Source organism: Hyperolius riggenbachi, chromosome 5, assembly GCF_040937935.1.
Source record: "Hyperolius riggenbachi isolate aHypRig1 chromosome 5, aHypRig1.pri, whole genome shotgun sequence".
NCBI lineage: Eukaryota > Metazoa > Chordata > Amphibia > Anura > Hyperoliidae > Hyperolius > Hyperolius riggenbachi.
This window is the reverse complement of record NC_090650.1, coordinates 290,185,659-290,211,980: the sequence shown is the minus strand read 5'-3', so window position 1 is coordinate 290,211,980 and position 26,322 is coordinate 290,185,659. Positions and strand designations below refer to the sequence as shown.

General features: G+C 42.7%; 1 protein-coding gene across 3 annotated transcripts in view; it reads right to left on the bottom strand.

Moving 5' to 3' along the window:
* Positions 1–26,018, bottom strand: part of ZNF516 (zinc finger protein 516) — a 145,700-nt gene extending 119,682 nt beyond the window's left edge. For 2 of the 3 annotated variants that reach the window (XM_068237063.1, XM_068237066.1), the window contains exon 1: positions 17,225–17,519. The gene's annotated coding sequence lies outside the window, so the exon portion shown is untranslated. Of the gene's footprint in view, positions 1–17,224; positions 17,520–25,932 lie in introns of those variants that run through there. The other variant, XM_068237065.1, reaches the window with a different exon arrangement.
* Between the last annotated feature and the right edge of the window lie 304 nt (positions 26,019–26,322).

Below are 26,322 nucleotides of genomic sequence, written 5' to 3'. Positions count from 1 at the left end.
TATCTGTGTGTGCAGGCGACTATTACTGTGCATAATTATTAGGCAACTTAACAAAAAACAAATATATACCCATTTCAATTAATTATTTTTACCAGTAAAACCAATATAACATCTCAACATTCACACATATACATTTCTGACATTCAAAAACAAAACAAAAACAAATCAGTGACCAATATAGCAACCTTTCTTTGCAAGGACACTCAAAAGCCTGCCATCCATGGATTCTGTCAGTGTTTCGATCTGTTCACCATCAACATTGCGTGCAGCAGCAACCACAGCCTCCCAGACACTGTTCAGAGAGGTGTACTGTTTTCCCTCCTTGTAAATCTCACATTTTATGATGGACCACAGGTTCTCAATGGGGTTCAGATCAGGTGAACAAGGAGGCCATGTCATTAGTTTTTCTTCTTTTATACCCTTTCTTGCCAGCCACGCTATGGAGTACTTGGACGCGTGTGATGGAGCATTGTCCTGCATGAAAATCATGTTTTTCTTGAAGGATGCAGACTTCTTCCTGTACCACTGCTTGAAGAAGGTGTCTTCCAGAAACTGGCATTAGGACTGGGAGTTGAGCTTGACTCCATCCTCAACCCGAAAAGGCCCCACAAGCTCATCTTTGATGATACCAGCCAAAACCAGTACTCCACCTCCACCTTGCTGGCGTCTGAGTCAGACTGGAGCTCTCTGCCCTTTACCAATCCAGCCACGGGCCCATCCATCTGGCCCATCAAGACTCACTCTCATTTCATCAGTCCATAAAACCTTAGAAAAATCAGTCTTGAGATATTTCTTGGCCCAGTCTTGACGTTTCAGCTTATGTGCCTTGTTCAGTGGTGGTCGTCTTTCAGCCTTTTTTACCTTGGCCATGTCTCTGAGTATTGCACACCTTGTGCTTTTGGGCACTCCAGTGATGTTGCAGCTCTGAAATATGGCCAAACTGGTGGCAAGTGGCATCTTGGCAGCTGCACACTTGACTTTTCTCAGTTCATGGGCAGTTATTTTGCGCCTTGGTTTTTCCACACGCTTCTTGCAACCCTGTTGACTATTTTGAATGAAACGCTTGATTGTTCGATGATCATGCTTCAGAAGCTTTGCAATTTTAAGTGTGCTGCATCCCTCTGCAAGATATCTCACTATTTTTGACTTTTCTGAGCCTGTCAAGTCCTTCTTTTGACCCATTTTGCCAAAGGAAAGGAAGTTGCCTAATAATTATGCACACTTGATATAGAGTGTTGATGTCATTAGACCACACCCCTTCTCATTACAGAGATGCACATCACCTAATATGCTTAATTGGAAGTAGGCTTTTGAGCCTATACAGCTTGGAGTAAGACAACATGCATAAAGAGGATGATGTGGTCAAAATACTCATTTGCCTAATAATTCTGCACTCCCTGTATAGCAGACAAACAAAGGTAAGTTTTGAAAACTTTAATTACAAAATCATTTGAATGGCAAATAGAATATATCATTTTAAAGAACACGGAGTTACTGTTTAAAATACAGCATAATATATCCCTACAGTTCTATTAGTAAGCAACACATACAGGGTTTGAATATATAATGTTTATACTACAGGAAACAAGTACATAGAAAATGTCACCAGCGCCAGGTAAAGTACAAAACAGATATCAAATAAATAAATTATGAAAAATAAATTATATTAGGCACTAAGCTTATAAAAAAAACACTAAAGATGGGGAAAAAAACATTAAAAAAAATGTATGAATGAGTTTATCCCATACTGCGCAAAGCGACACAGTTAATGAAATGCTGAAAATAAATAGCCAAGAAAAAATGTTAACTGAAGACAGTCAGTGAAGGATACATTTTACAAAAAAAAATATTATATTCAGCCACTTCTGCCGTGACTTAAATCTCAGAAATGCAGTAGTGACTAATAGCAGGGAATGGAATTGTTGCAGGCATATTGCCTGTATCCAAGGACAAAAGGGTAAGCTAAACAGCAAAACTTCCTTGGGCCATACCTAGCTACTAACATGCTAAAGAAAAAGAAAAAGCAAATATGCAATAACACAGTAATGCTACAGAGACTTGGGAGTGTAATGGCATAACCAGCCAACAACATATAATATAATCCAGTTTACCTACAAACAAACAGGCCAGCTGTAACCGAAAGCATAAAAAAAAACCAACATTGTAGAAATGTAAAAGAGAGAGAAAGAGCAAACTCTGTTTCAGTAACAAAGTACCTTGAAGTCTTAAGGTAGCCACTGACTATACAATTCAGCGAATGATCGTTTCCGATCATTCGTATAAACGATCGTAAACAATCATTCAGGGCCCAAATCTCCTAAACAATTCAATCAAATTAATGAAATCAATCCAATTTTTATACTGATCAAGTCAATCTGATCAGATTGATCAAGAGGTTTTTGTCCATTGGTGATACCAAAGGATTGTTTCCGATCATTCATATGAATGATTTGAATAGATACCATTGTTCTCTGAATTGTATCATTAGTGGCCACCTTTAAGGAATGCAATCAACTGCCTTACAAGATGCAAAAAGCCAACAACAGAAGTCTGTTCACCACAGAAGTCTAAACTGTGAATGGTCATAAAACTACCAAACTCATTTGAAAAAAGGCAAAACAATTAACCTCTTTAGGAAAAATAGCCTTTGTGCAAGCATCTATTGTTATGTAACCACTAAGATACGCAGAGTAAAATATGCTTTGGAAAAGTCAAACAAAATTCAGTATATTAAAAAAAAACACAACTTACAGTTTTCAAAAGGTACTAAAAAATATAATACATAACGCTATCTGCAACCAACACTGCCCAATAGAGATATATATGGTACCTTCTATTGTAGACACTACAAATTTCACTCCACTGGACTTTCACTTGCTAAGACATTGTAAGGTGTTACCTCAGTGCATCCATCACATATGAAAAGACCTCTGCTCATTGTCTTTCATCAGCTCCAGATTCCCTGCTGAGGGTCTCAGATTTCTCACATACTGCTGCATACAGCTTCTACCCACAGAGGAGTCCAAGAAATGCAATATGGGACTTTAAATGATGGACCACTAGACCAGGTCAAACCAAAACTACAACTACTTACCTTATTTACTACATATATGGCTTAAGTGACTCTAAATTAGAAATTCAGGGAAATAGTATCGCATGAAGTTGGGTGTGGCTATCAAACACCAGGTATATATTTGGTGTACAGTAGACTAGAACAGATGGATTCACAGACAAAAACATTGATTAAGAAATGCAAGATGGGTGAAATAGATCATATAGCGGTATATCTAAATATGCACACCCTGGTGGTGCTCATAGCATATACACAGGCAGCTCTATAGCAGCTCAGGGATACCCTTTCCTTGCAAAGTTGTCATACCTCTTCTCACAGTTCCATAACCATAAACAACTTTTGAACACCCTCACCTCCCTACTCCCCAAGTACCTCCGTTTACCACCATTATCAGCTAAAGACTTTACATCATACCTTATTGGCAAAATTGAAACAATACATAGCAACTTTAAAATACAACTCTTTTCCCCAGTCAAACCACCTTTTCCATCTTCTTCCTGTCACTCACTAGAAAAGAACCCCTCCTCCTTTCTACAAGGTCAGTTACTCATGCTAACCTCCTCCCAAACAGCTTTCACTGCCTTAACTAAACAACACCTCTCTTCACTGATCTCTAATGCACACCTCACTACCTACACTCTGGTCCCTATTCCCTTTTATATCATCCCTCATCTCCTCCTCCTCCTTCATTCCAGCTATAAACTGTATCTGAACTGAGTAAAATTATTTAAAATAAACACATGATGTACCTGCAAATAAATATTACAAACTTACCTCGCCGTCAGTTCCTCTCAGAAGCTCGCCATTTTCTTCTTACAACGAATCCAAGATTTTGTCAGAACTGAAATATATCAGTTGCTGTCAGTAATAACTGAAAGGACAACTGATGAGCAAGGTAATGTCCATGTTTCCCTATGGCTTAAGTGGGCGATATTACAGTTTAACAGTGTGGTGAACCGGAAGCTGTAATGAGATAATGACCATCAAAATGGAGGACAGAGAACTGATCACAGTGGATACACAGGATGCGGTGAAGGAGAAAGAGATTGATGAATAGACTACATGGGGGGTAAGTATGACGTGGGTACTTTTAATTTTCAGTTCAGGTTTGCTTTAAAAAACTATTTTCAACTTCTCTGTCTCTACTGGCTTTTTCCACATTTAAACAAGCAATCATAACACCACTAATTAAAAAAAAAAAACTTCTTTGGACACTAAATGTTTTGTAGAACATACATTGCAATTAATTTTAAATTCATTGGTGCAAAAGAAACAAAAAGCTTTTACTAAAAATACTCCTACCACCCTACATAACCTTCATTAGATACAAGGTTTCCATATGGTAAGTTTACCTGTACTCTGACCAAAGTTTTGTAATGGTGACCAACTGAGTCCATCAACAACATGGAAATGAAATGTGTAGCAAACTAACAAACCTCTTTCCGCTTTATTAATTAAATCTCAGCAGTTTATTAGTAAAACAAATCCAGGTCAAGTACAGCATGCAATCTTTTTTACAATCCCAGCTTTCAATGAGCAAAGCCTTAAAAATATTTTTTGTCTGTATTAAGTGTAATTTTGTTATGTGACATCATAGAGTAGCTTGAAGGAAACAGTGCTAGAAACAGAAATCATTAATATACCTGTGACAAGTTTCACCACATGATACGAGTCATCCCTATAAAAACCCCGCATCACACCTGAGGCTGAACGAAAGCCTGAGAGAACATCACAAAACAACATTGCCATTCTAAACATAAACGCAACAGCTGACAGACTGTATATAAAATCTACACTAGACAGTGGCTGAAAAAACAAACCCAGAGAAGTAGCCAAAGTGGCCTGCATAGTGCATACGATACTTCAGGTCACAACACAACAACTTTCTTAGCAAAATACTGGTTACACTCTTACAAGGCAGCAGCTGAAATCACTAACAGAAAGAGTCCTTACTTTAAACTATATGCCAAGTTTTTGAGAGTCTGCAAGACAGGCACAAGGCAGTACAAGTTACTCCAATACTATACACAAAGACTGTTCTTAAAAATAATAAGTGGACTTATAATCAAACCCAAGCTGCCCCCTGAAAGAAAATGCAATTCAAACACCACCCTACTACTCTGGCTGCCATTTGTGTTCATCTGCTGCCCATTAACAGCAGTCTAGCCATGTTCACTTCCAAGACAGATTGGGGCAGCGAGAGATGGTCAAGGAGATGCAAATAATTCCATCTTCCATGAAAATGTAATACAACGTGTAAGCAGCTTGGCATTGGGCCAATCAATTTTGGCAGTAAAAGTGACAATGGCGCTGCTGCCGTGACATTCTTCCTTTGCCATTTCCCTGGACATTCCAACTACCCCAAATACATGACTGTACCTGCAATCTGTTACCTGCACATCAAGTCTGATTACTACTCTTCATGTCCTTTCAGACCAGATGTACAGATAATAGATATGCAATTCAAATCTCAAATATGAAAGTAATGGTGTTATTCTAGGGATTAGAAGCACAGGAGTAGTCTGCTAGGAGAGAACCTGTAAACCTATCAGGCAGCAACTACAGTCCCCACATGTAGGTGCAACTTAAAATATTTGATATACAATTAAACAAGAATATTTCCTGTGAAGGAATCTCATTATTGTAGGCTTATTATTGGGCCTTTGCCATATGCCCTAGTGTGTCTTCTGCTCCCTCTGCAGGCAACTCCAGATGTATCACACGCTGACTAATAATCAAACAACAAACAAACAACAAACAAACACAGAACATTTATATTGCGCTTTCCTCCTGGTGGACTCAAAGTGCCAGAGCTGCAGCCACTAGGACACGCTCTATAGGCAGTAGAAGTGTTAGGGAGACTTGCCCAAGGTCTCCTACTGAATAGGTGCTGGCTTACTGAACAGGCAGAGCCAAGATTCGAACCCAGGTCTCCTGTGTCAGAGGCAGAGCCCTTAACCATTACACCATCCAGCCACCAATAATGCTGATTGCGATAGTGTTTGCATGAGGCTCTAACTCTACTAGTTAAAGTGGATCCGAGATGAAAAACTAACTATAACAAGTAACTTGTCTATATATCTTATGTACAGTTTAGATGGTTTAAACAGCAAATCTGTCTGCATACAGCTTTAATAGAATATGATTATTTCTTCCTGTGATACAATGACAGCAGCCATGTTGTTTGTAAACATTACACGGAGGCAGGCTTATCTGCACCATCAGCACTCAGACTGTGAAAAAAAACCTAATCCTCCCTCCTCCCCTCTGCCTCTGAAATCAATGGCTAGTCACACCTCACCCTCCTCCTGCCCAGATTGAGCTCCCATGAGTCCTTGCTACTGCCAAGGCTCTCTGAAAACTGTGGGCAGGGCTAGTTTAGTTTAAAGGGAATTAGAGTATTAAAACAAAAACAAAAAAAGTATTTGGCTTGAGGAATGCCCTATAAACAATAGTAAAGGAACAATAGTAAAGGAACACAATTATGCAATGAGTAAAAGTTCATCTCGGATCCACTTTAAGCTGAATTGAGAGGAACATGCAGTGGATGGGATAGAGAACATTGATGGAGATATTAGAAGCATAGTGGTAAAGCGCATTTAAATCCTAACAGAGATTGTTGTACATTCTGGAAACATTCTCTTTAGGGTGGTGGTAAGACTTTACCAGAAGGCATTTCCCCACTCATGTAACTGATCTAGACATTTCAGATATCTGTGTCTGTCTTACATATCTGTTACTTCCACACATGTAGACATCTGGTCGTTAAGATTAGATTAGACCTTCCATCCATTTGGTAATACATTAAAAAGTATGTACTAAGCCTTTATGTTGCATTTATATTAGTTGTTGATTCTCTTACTTGCAGGTGGATGCAATTGCTACATTTCAGCTGCATATTATTGATTAGTACTATTGTCTGTGCTGATATACTGTATTCCTTCAATTTTCTATTACCACCTCAGCCAGGTCTGGTGTCACATTTTAAGTGCACATCACAAATATGTGAACATCACATAACATTTTTATAAGTGTACATCACAAATATGCATTTAAAGAAAAACATACTGGTAAAAATGGAATGCTTTAGTAATATGAAGTATGAAGTTTAGACTGTGAGCTGTTGCTTTTGATAGTGTCTACTCCACCAACATGAAGCTCCCTCCCCCGCTCCCCCATTCTTGATGCTCGCCCCCATAGTGACATGTGTGACTTTTTGGTGCGTGTGGCCAAATGTGACCCCAGATAAATTCATGCTCCCCACCTCCCCAGTTACTTAAAGAGGAGCTGTAGTGAAAAAAACGTAGTAAAATTGCCTATTGTTTAAAATATTCATCTTTAGATTATTTAGTCAGTGTTTGACCATTGTAAAATCTTTCCTCACCCTGATTTACATTCTGAAATGTATCACTGATGGAGACAGATGGAGAAGCTTACTTCTGCCAGGTGATCTGTACGGAAAGTTCATTACTGAGAGTTCAATGCACAGAGGGAGATATTGCTTGCTTCGCAGTTGGAAACTGACGTTATTTCCCACAATGCAACGAGGTTCAAAGACAGCAAAGTATCAGGACCCTGGTGCTTACATCACACTGTGGGAGGGGTTTCACCACAATATCAGCCATACGGACCCCACTGATGATCTATTTGAGAAAAGGTAAAGATTTCTCATGGGAAAGGGGGTATTGGCTAATGATTGGGATGAAGCTCAATCCTTGGTTAAAGTTCCTCTTTAATGCCTCTCCAAGGGAGGCGTAATTTTGGTAGTGATTTTTACATATTCTAAACTTACCTTAGAAGTGTTTGCAATTGAATATAGAATACATTTGTATTGACCTTTTGTGAAAAAAAAGTGCCTGAACTATGTCTTTAGGTAATATGCAGACTCCAATACAGAAAGAAAACCTCTTTTTTACCAACTAAACTGTGCTATGGAGACCAGCCTCAGGGGATCCTATTGAATGGTAGGGCTATGAATACCAATGCTTGCCTGAGTATTCCTTTTCCTGTATTTACTCTGCCAGCAGTGGCTACAGGGGATCTACAGACATGAGATACACACAATTTAGCATAGAATCTCATCATTGGCCAACTGTCATCACATGACTAGCACACATGTGAAATTCACAAAATCACTTCCCTAACAAAACATGTATTTCTAAAGCAAAAAGCAGAAGTCTCCCCACTAGCAACAGCACAAAGTACGGATGGCCCCATAGGTAGAAATTAGCAAGATCACCAAGCTAAAGCTTTCAAAGTAGCCACTTTAAAAGCAAACCCTTGTGACTACGATGGGCAGAGGGTGAAAGGTGATTTTTTTTCCCGAACACCTGTTTTGGTGCAGATCTCAACTGTTTAAAGGGGGATTAAGCTTGGTTTTACAAATAATCACACCTTGAAAATTCAGACTTTAAACTAAAATCTAATTCTCAGACTTACAGCGATGTTCCCATTTTTTAAAGGACAACTGAAGTGAGAAGAATATGGAGGTTGCCATATTTATTTCCTTTTAAACAATACCAGTTGCCTGGCAGCCCTGCTGATCTATTTGTCTGCAGTAGTGTCAGAATCACACCAGAAACAAGCATGCAGCTAATCTTGTCAGATCTGACAAAGTCAGAAACACCTGATCTGTTGAATGCTGGTTTAGGGTTTACTCTAGTGCTACGTACACACATGCGACAACGATCGTTCGTTGAGGACGACGAACGAACTTTTAATTGACGAATGAACGACCGAAGTAAAGTTAGTTGTAAAAAGTGTGTAACGATCACATCGTTAGAACGAGCGTTACACCACGTAAAAGCACTTAATGCGCCTGCGCATAAAATTGTAAAGTTCCTTGGAGAAAAAGTGAAATGCGCATGTCCAGCCTAGTACGAACGATCGTTTCCAACGATGTACCACTTTTGCTAACGATCGTCGGTGGTAAAAATCCGCCAAGACAGAACTTTGTTTTGTAGCGATTTGCCTCGTTCGTCGTTTGCCTTAATAGTCGTTGGTTCGTTTTTTGTAACGATCGTCGTTGGTAAAGATCGGGGAACGATCGTTACAAACGACTATAGTCGCATGTGTGTACGCACCTTAGGGCTAAAAGTATTAGAGGCAGAGGATAGCCAGGCAATTGGTTGTAATTAAAAGGAAAAAATGATGGCAGCCTCCATATCCTTCTCCTTATACTGGGAATACACGGTTCAATTTGTAGCTAATTAGATGGTTCGATAGATCATTTCCGACATGTCCGATCTCCCTTTCGATTGTTTTGCCGCTCGATTTCTGATAGAAGTGAATGGAAAAAGATAAGAAAAACGATAGGAAGATAAGAATCAAGAGCTGAAATCGAGCGGCAAAAATGATCGAGAGCAAAAACGCACGGCAGAAACGAACCGTGTATTCCCAGCATTACAGTTGTCCTTTAAATAAATTGACTGGTCCATTTCAACGGGCAGGTTGGAAGCATGGGCAAATTTCTGAAAAATCCTCTATGGTGTAGCTCAGGGTATTGTAAACCCGCCATGCTGGGAAGCAGAGGCCTCAGCTTTGCTCTGACTCTGCAGCTTACACAGGTGTCTGCCATCTGATTATAACACAGGGGCTCTGCAGCAGCCGGCAGTGATGGCATGGAGTTAGGTTTAGAGTATAAGGGCGGCTGCTAAGAGGAGAGAATAATAACTTCAATAACAATAAAGAAAAATAATCCCACACCCTGCAATTAATTTTAAAGTGAAAAATGCCTGAGAAGTTAGTTTTAAACTAAACTCACATGAATCAACAAGGTACAGGCAGCATACATATTGGATATATTACTTAAAGAGAACCTGAACTGAAAATAAAAAGTCAAAATAACCATATACAGGTCATACTTACCTCCTGTGTAGTCTACTCTTCAATCTCCTTCCCCTCTCCTGCGTCCCATTTGTCCACTGTGATCAATGGAATACTCCGTCCTCCATTTTAAAAATGGCCATAACCCCATAACAGCTTCCTGGACAGCACACTGTTAAACTGTAATATCACCCATTTAAGCCATAGGGAAACATGGACATTACCTTGCACATTCAGTTGTAACTGACAGCTGCTGATGTATAACTGACAGCAAATGGTATATTTCATTTCTGACAAAATATTGTCAGAACTGGAAGGAATCACTGTAAGAAGAACATGGTGAGCTTCTGAGAGGAACTGACAGTGTTGTTAGTATGTAATATTCATTTGAAGCTACATCATGTGTTACAGTATATTCTGGCATATAAGACTACTTTTTAACCCTTGAAAATCTTCTGAGAAAGTCAGGGGTCGTCTTTTACGCCAGATGTCACTTATGCCGTGTGATACTCCCTTTCCTGTTACAGCCTCTCAGATCTCGCTGCTGAGGGCTGTAGTGAAGCGGCACAGGCGTACATGTGCGAGATCCGAGAGGCAGAGAAGGAGGCAAATGGGATACAAGGGCGGGCCGGACAGGTGAAAAAGGGGTGTTTTATGGGTACAGCGCAATCTATTCTTCTATACCGCTCTGATAAACAGGTAGACAAGGAGAGCTGACCAATCCACTTAGGGAGAGTTGACCAATCCAACCAGTCAATCGCCTATATATTGTTATATACTGTGTACCACATACAGTACAGTACCAATATCTGTTCATACATAGCACCAGTACATGATTTTTCCCCCATTTTTATTTGATGTGTGTTGGAAGAGGGGTAGTCATATGGCGAGTATATACCAAACTCTAAATTTTAACTGTAAAATTTGGGAGGTCGTCTTATACGCCGGAATATACGGTAATTTTAAATAATTTTCCTTGCTTCAGGTTCCCTTTAAAGAGATCCCAAGGTGTGAGACATATGGAGGCTGACATATTTATTGCCTTTTAAACAATGCATATTGCCTGGCTGACCTGCCGATCCACTGCTTCAGGTGTGCGATTCAGACACACGCTGCGTGTCGCCAGCGCGGCTATGTTTAGGGGGGTATTGCAGAGCGCAGGGTGGACTTAGGGGCGAACTATATAGCAACAGAGGCTGGGCTCTATAGACAGACCCAGCCTCTGTATGGGGATTTTATTCTCAGAACCCCTCCTCGGGTTCTCTTTAAGGCCGCTCGTCCCTCGCCATCTTCCCGGGTGGCTCCTGTCACTTACAATTCAGCCTGAAAATCTGGCCAAGTTGTGCGTCATCGCGTAAGTGCAGCCTAGCCAAGTGCTCTCCCTCATCTCGCTACCATCCCTGGGAGCGTTCTGTACCTGCACAGTAGTACTGTGCAAGCACAGAACGCTCCCAATCACGGGAGCAAGGCGGGGTAGTGTGCCTGGCCAGGCCACGCATGTATGACGGCTTTCAGGCCGAATTGTGAGTGACAGGAGCCACCCGGGGGGGACACTGGAGGGATGAGAGGCCATAAAGGAAACCTAAACTGAGAGGGATATGGATGTTTCATTTTAAACAATACCAGTTGCCTGGCAGTTCTGCTGATCTCTTTGGCTGCAGTAGTAATTGCATCACACACCTGAAACAAGCATGCAGCTAATCCAGTCTGACTTCAGTAAGAGAATCAGACCTGCATGCTTATTCAGGGGCCGTGACTAAACGTATTAGAGACACAGTATGGTACCTGAGGCACTTCTCGTCTCAGGCTCCCTTTAAATAATATTTTATTTAACTCCGGCAACTTATTCACCTGACACATTCGTATGTTATAATTATGTATCCTGAGTTATGTGTAGCCGGACGCTGAAGTTTGGTACAGGAATTAGGCTTTTGTTTATTTCAGGTGTCAGTGACAGGAGGTAGGGGGATAGCGGGCATAGGCCCTTATATTCACTTCTTCCTAAGTGATATTTTTAAACTTTATCAATAAAACACCTTATAAGCCACCAGTAAGCAAGAAACTACTCAGAATAATTGTGCCAGTGCTTTTACAGTTGCAGAGTACTAAAAAGTTATTCTAAAGAGAAGATGAAAAATGATCTCCCTGGAGAAAACTCAGGAGAAAAAGTCAGTTCAATGAGGGCCCTAATGTCTTACCATCCTAATTACTATTAGCATTTTACTAGTTCAACTATTAGTGCAGATGTGCTTTAAAACCAACATTGCCAGTAATCAGCTAAAGTCCAAATCTACAAACAGATATTTTAGCTTTGACTGGTGTGAGAATGGGTTTAGTGACATTTCTAACTCTGTAGCATAGATAAATCAAGAAAGATTCAAATAAAAAAAAAAACTGTAGCAAAAGAAGACCAGTTAAACGAAATGAGGATTCTGATTGTTTTCTCCATGCAACTTCCGGTACTTTTATGCCAGTTTTCTTTGCAGCTGCTCTGATAAATCTCAGTATATGGTGATTAGCTAATCATTAGATTGTAGTAAGCAGGGACTGACATGTTGCTCATACAAATACCGATTGAAACCAGTAGGAGAAAGAGATTCCTCACTGATTCCAAGTATGCTTTCATATGTTTATATGAGCTCTTCCCTCTTTTACTCAAAGCTCTTCAGAACAATACATTTTTATATATTTAAAGGCCACCAAGACACTCTACGTTTTTGTAAATCAATTGGTTAAGACAATATGACAAACAAATAAAACAGTTCAAAAATTAAGTCTACCATCAATTTAAAAAAAAATCAGTTTAAAGTTTAATGGGAAAGGGTGCAATTTTTATTGATCAGTTCTAGGGAGGCGTACCGGTATAGCTTTGAACTATGGTAATACAAAACTAGTGGGGACTCCAGAGCCCTGGAATATCAATAAGATAATCTTGTTAATTGATAGAAAACAATTGAGGCAGGATAGTAAAATGTTCACTACTCCCCCATTGATTACAGATTGGGAAGTAACCGACTACAGAGTCATATAGTAGATGGACACCTTAAAGCGTTCTTCTGCCCTCTCAGTGAACATTAAAGTTATTTATATTTATATATGCCTCAGGGCTCAAACCCACTACCAGCCTTTTCTAAACACTAGTGATTTGAAAAAGCTCTTTCTAAACCAATGATATGGGGGATTTAAAAAAAAAAATCACATTGCTCAAGTGGAATCACACCCATAGCATTACATTACCAAGAGCTTCACAAAGCGCTCAGAAAAGCGCTCCTAGTGGGTTCCAGGCCTTAGGTTTTCCTTGACCAAACCATTGTACAGGTGTCCCCCTAAAATGTTCTGGCCACCTCTTCAGGGATCCAGTGGAACAGGTTCTTGTCCCCTACTGCTACGGTTTCTGTTGGAGCCTCCTTCGAATTCCCACAGTAGATTAGTGCACGCTCATGCTCCAATTAAAGTGCATACATGCACTATAACTGTTACCCAAAGAGATTGGAACTTGATCCCTTAAGTGACCGTTCTGGGCACAAGCTCACTCAAGACATGTCTCTCGGCTACAGGGAGGCTATGGGGAGAGCAGACATGACCACATGAAGCTTGATGGAGGGGAAACATGGTGTTTCTCAACATTTTATTGGTATGTACCCCTTTTAAAACCCTCTACTCACCAAGTACCCCCTAGCATGGTAAACATTATCACACGTACCCCTTGACAAATATATATTTAATCGTAGTACATTATAATTGGTTCTAAACCATTTCCAAGCATTTACTATTGCTTTTAATTAGCTAAAATACTAATTTGGTGCTGTTTAAATAAGATGTATCATTTTCTAAAACTCTAAATTTGTTATTTTTGGTTAAGTATATCAAGCCCGAGTACCCCCTAGAACCCTCAGAAGTAACCCCTGGGGTACGCGTACCACACGTTGAGAACCTATGGACTAGGCCACCACTGACGCTTATAAAATCCAGCTTCATGTGACCTTGGTGGATACCTGTACAGGCATTAGCATGTGTATGAGGCTTTACACCCTGCCCTACTTCCCCATGCAATCACAAATAACAGTAGGCACTCATGCCCACAACCTAGGCACTAATGATAAGAGTTGGAGCGGTGTCACCTGGGGGGCTAACAAATCACTACAAGACGGGATGGGCCATTCTGCAGCACCAGAGGAAGGTACTACGGCAAAAAAAAAATATGACTTTTCTTTTTAAGGGCAATTCTGCTATTTTTATTTTACCCACAAACATCCTGTATACTTGTCAACAATGGTAGGTAATCAGGATGAGTATAGGTGTATAGGCAGATTAAGTCATGCAAAAGAGACTTTTTCTTTCACATACTTTCATGGGGAGAATTGTTCTTTCTTTAGTAAAGACAAAAGAACCTTCTATTCAACCACACAAGAAGATTCTAATCACCACCATACAAAGCATTAGAAAAAACACACACAATATATATAACCAAACTGAAATAAAAATGACACCATTTCTGTAACTGCCGATTTCCTGACTTTAAGCCAGCGATCTTAGTGAAACATTAACATGTATAAGCCTATTTTAAAATGATAATTACAGCAGAAATGTTTTATTAATGCAATTAAGTTTAAGGAGAAATGTTCTTATCAATTAAAAAGGGTGCTGCTGTGAACTTAACTTAAAATGTGAAGCTTCAGAACAGAGTATTAAATACACGTCATTATTTACAAACAGCTTTACAAATGGGGTGGAATGGTGCCCGCATACACTATGGCTATCATTCATAAAGCATTCCCGCATGCGGAAATGCGTAATACCGCTGACTTTACCGACCACCGAGCAAGTTGTGTATTCATAAAGCCTCTTTCCGTATGCGGAGCTGACATTCCCGTGCAGAGTGACAACGTACCGCCTTGTGCAGTGTGGATACGCAGGTATCCAGAAAAAGTTGCAAAATGCTCATTCATAAACATTTCCGCATAGCGGTATGCGGAAGGGGATTACCGATCCCCTGGCTGTAGCGGGAAGCTTGCGGAGTCCTTGTAAGTGAATGGGACGGACCTCCCACACAGCAGCAGAGAGAACACCGCATGGAGGGACTCGGCCAGCTTTTCTGTTTCCGCATGCCTACCGCCCGCCTGCCGACACCATTCTCCAGAAAACCTCCGCACTGCTACCGCCCCAGGCACAAAGTTTATGAATGACCACCCAGAAGGCACAACTACCGACGGCGGTATTCTCCCGCACGGGTTCCCCTTACCGACAGCCTGTTCATGAATGATAGCCTTTGTGGGGTAAGTCACTAGAAACAAAAATAGCAAGTTACATAAATAACAGTTGAAGCAACATAAATACTTTAGAAGGGGAAAACACAGTAAGCAGTGCACAGTAGATTGCTCAACATGTGCTTAGCTGCCAAAAAAAAAAAAAAAAAAAGTTACAGGCTTGTAACTCCAAGCACACCCAATGCCGAACCACCTGAGGAATGAAGAATAAACAGAGACTGGAGCTGGAGTGTGTGAATGTCCTGCTATTGTTTGCTGCCCATTCCAGAAAAATGTCAATTGTGCTGTGTCCACACACAAGAGGACTGCACAAGTCACACAGCAAAATGGCCATTTCATGTCACCTCTCACCACACCGACTTTGCAACACACAAATTCCAACATTTAGAAAATGAAATTACATTTAGGAAGTGTACAGTTAACAGACTTAAAGGTGTAGCACAGCTCGACTCCTAGAAAAACTATATATATATATATATATATATATATATATATATATATATATATATATATATATATATATATATATATATATATATATATATATATATGCATACATACACACACACACACACACTTTTTTTAAGCACACTCATATATACTCTCATACATACACAAAAGACTTCAGGCTTGTGAAATTTTGGCAGACTGGGCCTCTCAGTATTAAAAGGTCATCCCCCTAACAAAAGCATCATTAATTCTCCTGACGTACAATGTTTAGCCCCCTCCCCTCGGTTGTATCTCTAGCTCCGATACAGAAAGTCTCCCAGCATAATCAAGCATTTCCACAGAGGTCGTTGTGACCCAAGTGTCCTCGCACACTTACAACAATTCTTGTGACATCACCAAATTCACACAATATGATACTTGTGGGACAGAAACTTATGCACCCTGCATACAAAGTTCTGTAGAAAAGCAATCATCCCTAGTACATGCAAATGGGCTGTACTGTCTGCAAAAGTCTGCAAGTAATTAACTTTGAAAAGTGCCACTTCTGGGGTCTTAGAAGTGCTAAATACAGCCCTGCCTATGCTAAGACTTCTAAAGGAGTTTTACATGATGAGTTCTCATAGCCCAGATCATTCAAGATGGCTATTGCCATTACCCTCAGGAGACTAAAGATGTCTCCTTGAATTGCTGCACTACACCACTAATTACACCACAGGTGCTACTGAGCCACTCTAGTCACATCTCACATGAAAGAAGCAAATTAGCCCAAACAATTATATAACATATAGTGAGTTTGACTGTGTTTGCATCACAATAAAATAAGAGTAGCTGGTTTATAATGCAACACATATACAATACAGAACCTGGCCCAGTGCCAATAGAGTGTTATAGATTTGCTAGCAATTATCTCTTAGTTTATGCACTACAGTGTTGTTGTTGTTGTTTTGTTTTTTTTTTTGTTTACGTTGCTGGCAACTTCCAGGTCATTCCAAATTCACAATATGAGTGTAATGGAGAAAGTGTGCACCATTAGAAGTATTGCAGAATTGGAAGGTAGATAGCAGACATGGGGTTTTAACGCTATTTCCAGCAGCTTGGGCTGAAGCCATGAATAATGAATGAGTCCAATGGTTCTCTCAGTAACCGAGCATTCCAAAGATTAAGCTTCTTTACAAAGCCTGCTGCTGGAGGTGGAGTAATGATCAAGTTGCACCATGAAGGTAAACTAGTGAAGGTTATGGACAAAACCTCTGTGTGTACAATGGAGAGGGGCAGTAAAGTTTCCAGCCTATAGCAAGAGAGATCCCTTCCCTTTGTTGTTTATTTATTTCCTCTATTAATAAAACAGTTGCTGAAAGTTCCATTGTTTGCCTGCCAAACCCCCTGCCATGGAAAGTCCACAGCCAACAAGTCCCAACTGGACTGTGTATTGGGGGCTTTCAGCAGTCAGTGAAGCCATGGCTGCGCTCTCCCCCCTCCCTCCTGGAGAAGACAATACGTTGGAGTGCCCCTCCTGAGATACACTTTAGCACAGCCCAATGGCTGCCACGCCTTGCACTGCACCCTGTGCACCACAACTAATAACTTCTCATCATTAGCCCGCATTTACCTTGCCAATCACTGCTGCCCGGTCCCAGCAAAGTCCACAGTCAGCGCAGCTCCAGCAGAGACACACATAGCCCAGCGCTGGGATGGATCCCTCATATCCGAAGAATGCCGCTCGCACAAATAAAGAATAACAGTCCAGGGAAAAGTTAGAATTGGGGAGGCGCCGGAGCAGTGGGGTGCAGAGTGAGCCCGCGGAATGGTGACCCTGGCACACAAGGGGTTGTTGGGGTGAGAAGTTGGGCTATGCCTGTTTGTTGAGCTCTTCTTTCTCCCTCCCTCAGTACACTGCGTGACGTTTCCCTCACTCGCAGCTCTACAGAGGGGGAGCCGCTCCATGCACGCCCATCACTGGCCTCAGCTCCTCCTCTCTGTGTTTTACACTGCACAGCTAGTGCTCTCCTCTCCAGCCAGGTGCTGCCTACTGGATCACTGCACGGCCAGTGCTCTCCTCTCCAGCCAGGTGCTGCGGCTGCCTACTGGATCACTGCACGGCCAGTGCTCTCCTCTCCAGCCAGGTGCTGCCTACTGGATTACTGCACGGCCAGTGCTCTCCTCTCCAGCCAGGTGCTGACTACTGGATCACTGCACGGCCAGTGCTCTCCTCTCCAGCCAGGTGCTGCCTACTGGATTACTGCACGGCCAGTGCTCTCCTCTCCAGCCAGGTGCTGCCTACTGGATTACTGCACGGCCAGTGCTCTCCTCTCCAGCCAGGTGCTGCCTACTGGATTACTGCACGGCCAGTGCTCTCCTCTCCAGCCAGGTGCTGCGGCTGCCTACTGGATCACTGCACGGCCAGTGCTCTCCTCTCCAGCCAGGTGCTGCCTACTGCTACTGGATCACTGCACAGCCAGTGCTCCCCTCTCCTGACAGGTGCTGACTACTGGATTACTGCACGGCCAGTGCTCTCCTCTCCAGCCAGGTGCTGCCTACTGGATTACTGCACGGCCAGTGCTCTCCTCTCCAGCCAGGTGCTGCGGCTGCCTACTGGATCACTGCACGGCCAGTGCTCTCCTCTCCAGCCAGGTGTTGCCTACTGCTACTGGATCACTGCACAGCCAGTGCTCTCCTCTCCAGTCAGGTGCTGCCTACTGCTACTGGATAACTGCACGGCCAGTGCTCTCCTCTCCAGCCAGGTGCTGCCTACTGGATCACTGCACGGCCAGTGCTCTCCTCTCCAGCCAGGTGCTGCCTACTGGATTACTGCACGGCCAGTGCTCTCCTCTCCAGCCAGGTGCTGCCTACTGGATTACTGCACGGCCAGTGCTCTCCTCTCCAGCCAGGTGCTGCAGCTGCCTACTGGATCACTGCACGGCCAGTGCTCTCCTCTCCAGCCAGGTGCTGCCTACTGCTACTGGATCACTGCACAGCCAGTGCTCTCCTCTCCAGTCAGGTGCTGCCTACTGCTACTGGATAACTGCACGGCCAGTGCTCTCCTCTCCAGCCAGGTGCTGCCTACTGCTACTGGATCACTGCACAGCCAGTGCTCTCCTCTCCAGTCAGGTGCTGCCTACTGCTACTGGATAACTGCACGGCCAGTGCTCTCCTCTCCAGCCAGGTGCTGCCTACTGGATCACTGCACGGCCAGTGCTCTCCTCTCCAGCCAGGTGCTGCCTACTGCTACTGGATCACTGCACAGCCAGTGCTCTCCTCTCCAGTCAGGTGCTGCCTACTGCTACTGGAAAACTGCACGGCCAGTGCTCTCCTCTCCAGCCAGGTGCTGCCTACTGGAAAACTACAGGCCAGTGCTCTCCTCTCCAGCCAGGTGCTGCCTACTGGATCTCTGCACGGCCAGTGCTCTCCTCTCCAGCCAGGTGCTGCCTACTGCTACTGGATCACTGCACAGCCAGTGCTCTCCTCTCCAGTCAGGTGCTGCCTACTGCTACTGGATAACTGCACGGCCAGTGCTCTCCTCTCCAGCCAGGTGCTGCCTACTGGAAAACTGCAGGCCAGTGCTCTCCTCTCCAGCCAGGTGCTGCCTACTGGATCTCTGCACGGCCAGTGCTCTCCTCTCCAGCCAGGTGCTGACTCCTGGATCACTACACAGCCTGTGCACTCCTCTCCAGCCATGTGCTACATACTGGATCCAGACAGTGCTCTTCTTTCCAGCCAGGTGCTGCCTGATGGGTCACTGCACAGCCAGTGCTCTCCTCTCCAGCCAGGTGCTGCCTACTGGATCACTGCACGGCCAGTGCTCTCCTCTCCTGACAGGTGCTGCTTACTGGATCACTGCAGGGCCAGTGCTCTCCTCTCCAGCCAGGTGCTGACTACTGGATCACTGCACGGCCAGTGCTCTCCTCTCCAGCCAGGTGCTGCCTAGTGGATCACTGCACGGCCAGTGCTCTCCTCTCCAGCCAGGTGCTGCCTAGTGGATCACTGCACAGCCAGTGCTCTCCTCTCCAGCCAGGTGCTGCCTAGTGGATCACTGCACGGCCAGTGCTCTCCTCTCCAGCCAGGTGCTGCCTACTGCTACTGGATAACTGCACGGCCAGTGCTCTCCTCTCCAGCCAGGTGCTGCCTACTGGAAAACTGCATGGCCAGTGCTCTTCTCTACAGCCAGGTGCTGACTACTGGATCACTGCTAGAGATGGCCCAGATTGGGGAACTCATGGAGAAGCACATGATCAGTTTGATCAGCTGATAGATTTGTAAGCCTCTGATTTGCTGGTCATGATCATGTGTTAAACCATGATCATGGTGTAAGCCTCTGATTTGCTGGTCATGATCATGTGTTAAACAGCAAATCAGAGGCTTACAAATCTATCAGCTGTTCAAACTGATCATGTGCTTCTCCATGAGTTCTCCAAGGCTGGGCCATCTCTAATCACTGCACAGCCAGTGCTCTCCTCTCCAGCCTGGTGCTGACTACTGGATCACTACACGGCCTGTGCACTCCTCTCCAGCCAGATGCTGCCAACTGGATCCAGCCAGTGCTCTCCTCTCCAGTCAGGTGTAGCCTGCTGGATCACTGCACAGCCAGCTCTCTCCTCTCCAGCCAGGTGCTGCCTGATGGGTCACTGCACAGCCAATGCTCTCCTCTCCAGCCAGGTGCTGCTTGCTGGGTCACTGCACAACTAGTGCTCTCCAGCCAGGAGCAGCCAGCTACCTACTGGATCATTGTTCACCTCTCCAGCCAGGTACAGCCAGCTGCTTACTGGATTACTGCACATCCTGTGCTCTCCTCTCCAGCCAAGTGCAACCATCAGCACAGCAGCCTATAGGATGACTGCACAGCCTATACTGGCCTGTGCGGCCAGGTACATCCATCTGCTGCCTACTGTATGCAGCCCCCTGCCTCTTCATCTTCCACATTGTTCTATTGCTTTTTACCAAAAGTTATTTCTATTTTTTTTAATTGGCACCCCTGCTTCCCAACACACTGTTAAACGAGAGTTAAGATTTTGGTAGGGAAATAACTTTTGTTCCTCTGTCATGCTTTGTTTTCTAACAACCCTAAACCATTTTTATTATAATTTTGCATAGTGTGGAAACTCCTGTATATATGTGCAGGCTGTATCCCTATTCAGATACTTCCCCCCACTTCCTGTCCATGGAATTATGTGACTTCCGCATAAAATAAATGCTGGTAGTCCAATGGACAGTAATAAAGTGAGGGTACTAAACCTCCATCTCTATTCCTCCTCATCTCCATTTGTCAAGAGTTTCCCGCTTCCTGTCTTGAGAAGGATGCAAAAGCAGTTCTCACAGATGGGGACACATGCCAGCAATTAACATTCAAAAGAGGTTCTGAACCCTTCCCAAACCATCCAAAATAAAAAAATAATAATAATAACCCCTCTCAGAATCACCAGGTATGCCCAGAGCCATATTCAGGAGCTCATTATGCAAAGTGCTCAAAAGGGATCAAAGCAGGAAAAGATAGATAAAAGCTGATAGTCTGGCCCCCTGCTTTGTAACATTCCAAAAACATAGTTGAGTGTTATTGAGATACAGCTGCAGGATCTCTAATAGGAATAGAATTGGATTCCACAGACTAGATAGCTTTTCTGGTATAATTGCTGAAGAGGTAGCTGTAAGCAAGCAGCCTGTATGCCCCACACAGCACAAGCTTAGCAGAAAAAAGACTTATGACAAGTCCTGCTGGGGGCGGAGCGATGAGGAGGGGAAGAGAAAAATATATATTGCTGCTGCCTGTCTCCTCGCCTACCCATTGCAAAGCACAATAAGCTTCTCATTCATGGACAGGCCATTAGGGGGAGGAATAGATAATCCAGTCACAAGCACATAGGCTTGCACACAGCAGTTATTTCATAAAGTTCACAGTGTGACGACACAGAGCTCTTTACAGGGACGATTCTAGTTTGCAGGAAACTTTATAACTATAATGCAGAATAAGTTGCCAAGGAGGATGGTAGTTTGGCTGCAGTCCCTGGTGTGTGACGGTGGGGAATGCTGTGTCACTCACCCTGTGCTCTGAATAGGCTGGGCTTCTGTATTAATACATGGGTATAAGATGACGTGTCTCGCATAGGAGTCTCTCCAGCTCGCCCCTTGTCTATGCCCCCCACCTTTAATTAGAAAGAAGAAAAGAAGCAGCCAAAAGCCCAGGAAACGTCACGTTGAATTTAGACTTTTCCATCAATAGACTTGCTGCAAGATCAGCCGTTTTCAAGATGGCAAAACAATTTATAAAGGATTATATATATATATGTTTTGCGAGCAAAGTTGGGTGGGGGGATTAGCTGAGCATATAACGTGGTATGGGTTCTTGACAGACATTCCTTCACTGAATGTGCCTTTTGTGCAGTGCAGAAATGGTCATTATTCATGGTATTCATGCCTCTGTGTTAGTAAGCAGCATTTTTCATTCTTTCACACTGCAGAACTTAATAGTTTACAATTCCACAGCCTTTCAGCTTCTTAGCTCTCCTACTGATTGTTTTAGGACTAATTTCCACCTTTGTTGCCGTATGTTTTACATTGTTTATGAAGGCATGAAGCTGCTGAATGAGAAAGTTGCCAATATACAAATGTGCATTTTATGTGCTGGTAACATATTAGTGGCTTCCAAGGTAACACAAGGAGGCATCACCTAAGTTTACATTGACATATGTGCTCTAGGCAACAAAACTGTTAGTGTTGTTACAGTAAACTGATACTTCCAAAGTTAAGAAGCAGTATATAATACATAAAAACTAAAGAAGTGGAATCATTGTCAAGACAACCAATATGTGAGGTGATTCACTATAGTTGAAAGTCTGAGTTCCCTCAAAGTACAACTGTTTCCTTTTAAACAATGCACATTACTGGCTGCCCTGTTGATCCACTGCTTCTAATACTTTTAGCTATAGACCCCCCCCCCCCCCCCCAAAAAAAAAAAAAATAGCATGCCAATCAGATGTTTCTGACAAGATTATCTGCATGCTTGTTACAAGTGTGTGATTCAGACACTACTGCAGCCAAATAGATGAGCTGCACTGCCAGGCAGCTGGTATCGTTTAAAACTAAATAAACATGGCAGCCTCCATATCCCTCTCACTTCAGTTGTCCTTTAAACAATCAGTAAAGTAATTCAAGTACCAGACAGCTTTATAAAACGGTTACCTCAGTATACAGAATGTCCAAAATTGTTATACCCTATGAGGCTTCTGTTCCTAAAAATATATTGTGAGTTACATGACTAGCAAGCTGAAAAAGTTAACGTAATCTGCGCAAGAGTGCATGTCCCTCAACCTGTAAGTGGCATGGCAAGGACTGCACTCCCCCAGAAACAGTATAGCTTATACAGCAGAAGTCTGGAAAACAGCAAGTGACTAAAAGAAAGTGTTTCTGGGCAAGTAGTTAAAGTAGATGTATTTAATATCAATAAAGAACTTCATACATAGATGGTAAATATTGGCATCTGGCTATTCATGTTCTCTAGTTTCCATATTTAATATGTCAAGATACACATTTTAGTGCAAGCATGAGAAGAAAAACATGAAAAAGTGTGATTTCTATAGACGAAAGAATCTGCTTTTCTTTCTTCCTCGTCTGTTCAAACTACAACTTGACTTCATCATAAAAACAAATAGCCAAGTATGACAAATAATAAATTATAGAAAACAAAGGCAACGTCACAGAATAGGAGGCACTGACTGTATTGAGTGAAATGAAATAGTTAATAGTAATTAGGCAGTGACCAGGGCATTCTGTTGAATACCTCAGAAGAAGCTAAGTTCCCATTGCAAGCATGCAGGTCTAGAAGTGACTTTAGCACAGCCAGTAGCTGAAGTTTATCCAGCCATTACTAGCAGCCCACTGGTGATAGGTCTATAATACAGCGCTCAGAACTGGGAGGGCTTGCTGCACTTCTCTAGTACTGTCTGCTGGAGTTATTTATTTCCTCACCTTCCACGCAACACCACCCAGATTATCTCCCTGCATCCCTACATTCCATAATTAGCTTAATAGGGGTTCAGCAACAGAGGAGCAGCAGCAATCTGCTAGCCCTGCGCATGAAGTACTCCTGCAAGATAATATGATGAGTGCAGAGAGAATAATGTACAAGTCAGACACCTTTCCTTGTCTAGGAGTCCCCTCCCCCCGGATCACTCCTTCTGCAGTGTAAATGAGATGGGACTATGGATTCAGGTTCACATGATGCATATGATACAGTAGAAGTAAATACAGATGAGCTATTGCCTGAGAGGTTTGGAGGATGGGAGGCACAGGCTTCCCTCTCTGACACTGCATGGAGCAACAATAAGCCATGGGAGGGGGGAAAGGGCATGGATTGGTGAGTTACCTTGTCCTTCTTCTACAAGGGAGGAGATAAGCAAATCACAGCTACTTTGCATCGGTGTATGCAATTCTTCTTTTACAAGTATCTCATGTTCTCATACATTCTAAAAACACATCTAACCTCCCATACTTTTCCATTTCCGCCCCTGACAAGCCACTTTACTACTAGAACAAACCTTCTGAGCTTCTATATTCTTTTGTTTCGACACTGGTAGCAGGAAATAGTCAACTGCAGCATTGAGAAGTGGGGGGATGGGACAGGGAAGGGAGTTATGCCTCTACCCAAAAAGGGACTTTGACCTTATATTGATCTACAGAGATGTCGAGATTAAAATATGTTTTTCACACGCCAGCCCACGAGTCCCCGGCAGGGTCTGCTAGGTATACCTATATCATGCCATTTCATTATTTAATCATGCGCCAGCAATCGTGTTTCCTTAAGAAAGGACTGACCTATTTTTGGCTGGAGATAAACGATCATGTTAACAGATGTTAATCTTGTAATCTGTTTTTCCTGTAAGCACTTCACATACCCGCTTTTCAGACATTAAAAAGAGGGAGAAAAATACATATAGATTTCCCAATTAAATACCCATGAGCTCCCACGTCACCAAGATACACAATGATACAGTATAACCATTTTTCTGTTCTTTTTCCTTCCAGCTCACTTTGATAGATGAGATCTGGTCCGCCCATCTCCCCCCCCCCCACCCCCCCCCCCCCCCCCCCCCAGATTTGTTTTTTAGCCTTAGAAATTCCACAGGTTACTACTATATATATATATATATATATATATATATATATATATATATATATATATATATATATATATATATATATATATATATATATATATATATATATATATTCACGCACCTACCTATACCTGTTAAGTGCTAGGTGTCTTCCAGGCATCTAGCTCTCTATAGTAATGATGGCTTTCAGATGAATAACTCAATAAGGAACAATAGGTAAATATAGACTGAGCAATGACATTCCCCAGTGTGAGCCACTGAAGGCTATTATGGTCGTAATCGATGGCGCTTAGCACAAACCAACACTTTTCTGCTAAAATACAGGACTCTCTCTTAATACTTAATTGCTAGAGGTTAGCTGGGTTGGAGCAAACAAGGGCTGATTGTCATTCTACACCAACCTCCATACATACACAGCTCATTTCAATACCCCACCCAGCCAGCTTAGCACAAAGTTACCCATGCAAACTTTCCCAAACTTGTCCAAGCACATACATTCCAAATAGATCCTTATGGGGAATCTGGGCAATATCAAAAGTAAACACAGCTTTGTAAACACATTAGCATAAAAACACACGCACAAATACACTGCTAAGTCAGCAGCTTAGACAATTACACAATCAGCAAACTGTATTTCATAAAGTATTCATCTGCTAAACGTTCTTCTGGTGGAATAGTTGGTTGTGAAGCTTGTGTCCTCTACTCCACCCCCAACTTCCTTTGATAAATGCTATACACTCGTCTGATGTGTTTATGGCTTTGTGATGTAGGCAGAAAGAGATACTGTAATGTAACTAAAAAAAGAAAACAACCCTCAGCAGACAAAAGCATCATCAGGCATTTTATGCACACACTGAATCAATACTATCAGCAAAGCCCCTTAATAATTTAAGTAGCTACTGCTAGTCCATCTGACCCGTCACCATCCTCCCCAGCATTATACTTCAAGCTTATTTTATTCTGCCTCTAAAGAAAGCTCTAACAAGAATTCAGCAAGTCCTCATTAACCTAAGACAAGGTTGGCTCAGGATTCCATGTCCTCATTGCAGTAAAACGATCACGGGGGTGGGAGAATGGCAGGCAAAAAAAAATACAGCAAAGTTAACATTATAAGTCAACACAATGCTCAACAAATTGGTTAATTTCACAAGACGAGTTTGTGTACATTGTAATCCTATAGTGATCACGCATCCAATCCTTCCCCATGACTTACCTTTCCCATTGGCCAGAATATCTAATATTTTATTGAGGACACAGACAAACAGGAATCTGAAGGTGAAACCATGCACTGAATGCAATAAAGAAAGAAGTGCACATGATTGACTGAGACTGCACCACTGTCTCATGGGGGACACGGCTTCCAGCTTGTGCTGTCTTCTTAACACATTCCTCTCCTAACAACAGCTTTATGCAGCTCAACGGCCAGCACGTTCTGTCTCGTGCACCGGGGGGCTTCACTCAGCGATAGGCGAATGGGAACTGTACCTGTCAGTCACTTTACAAATGTATAGGTTAGTGTGTCCCCCACAGCCAGGACAGTGGTATGTCCTAAATTAAATGCACACACACTATCTACTATTGTCTCATCAGCACACACAAAGTT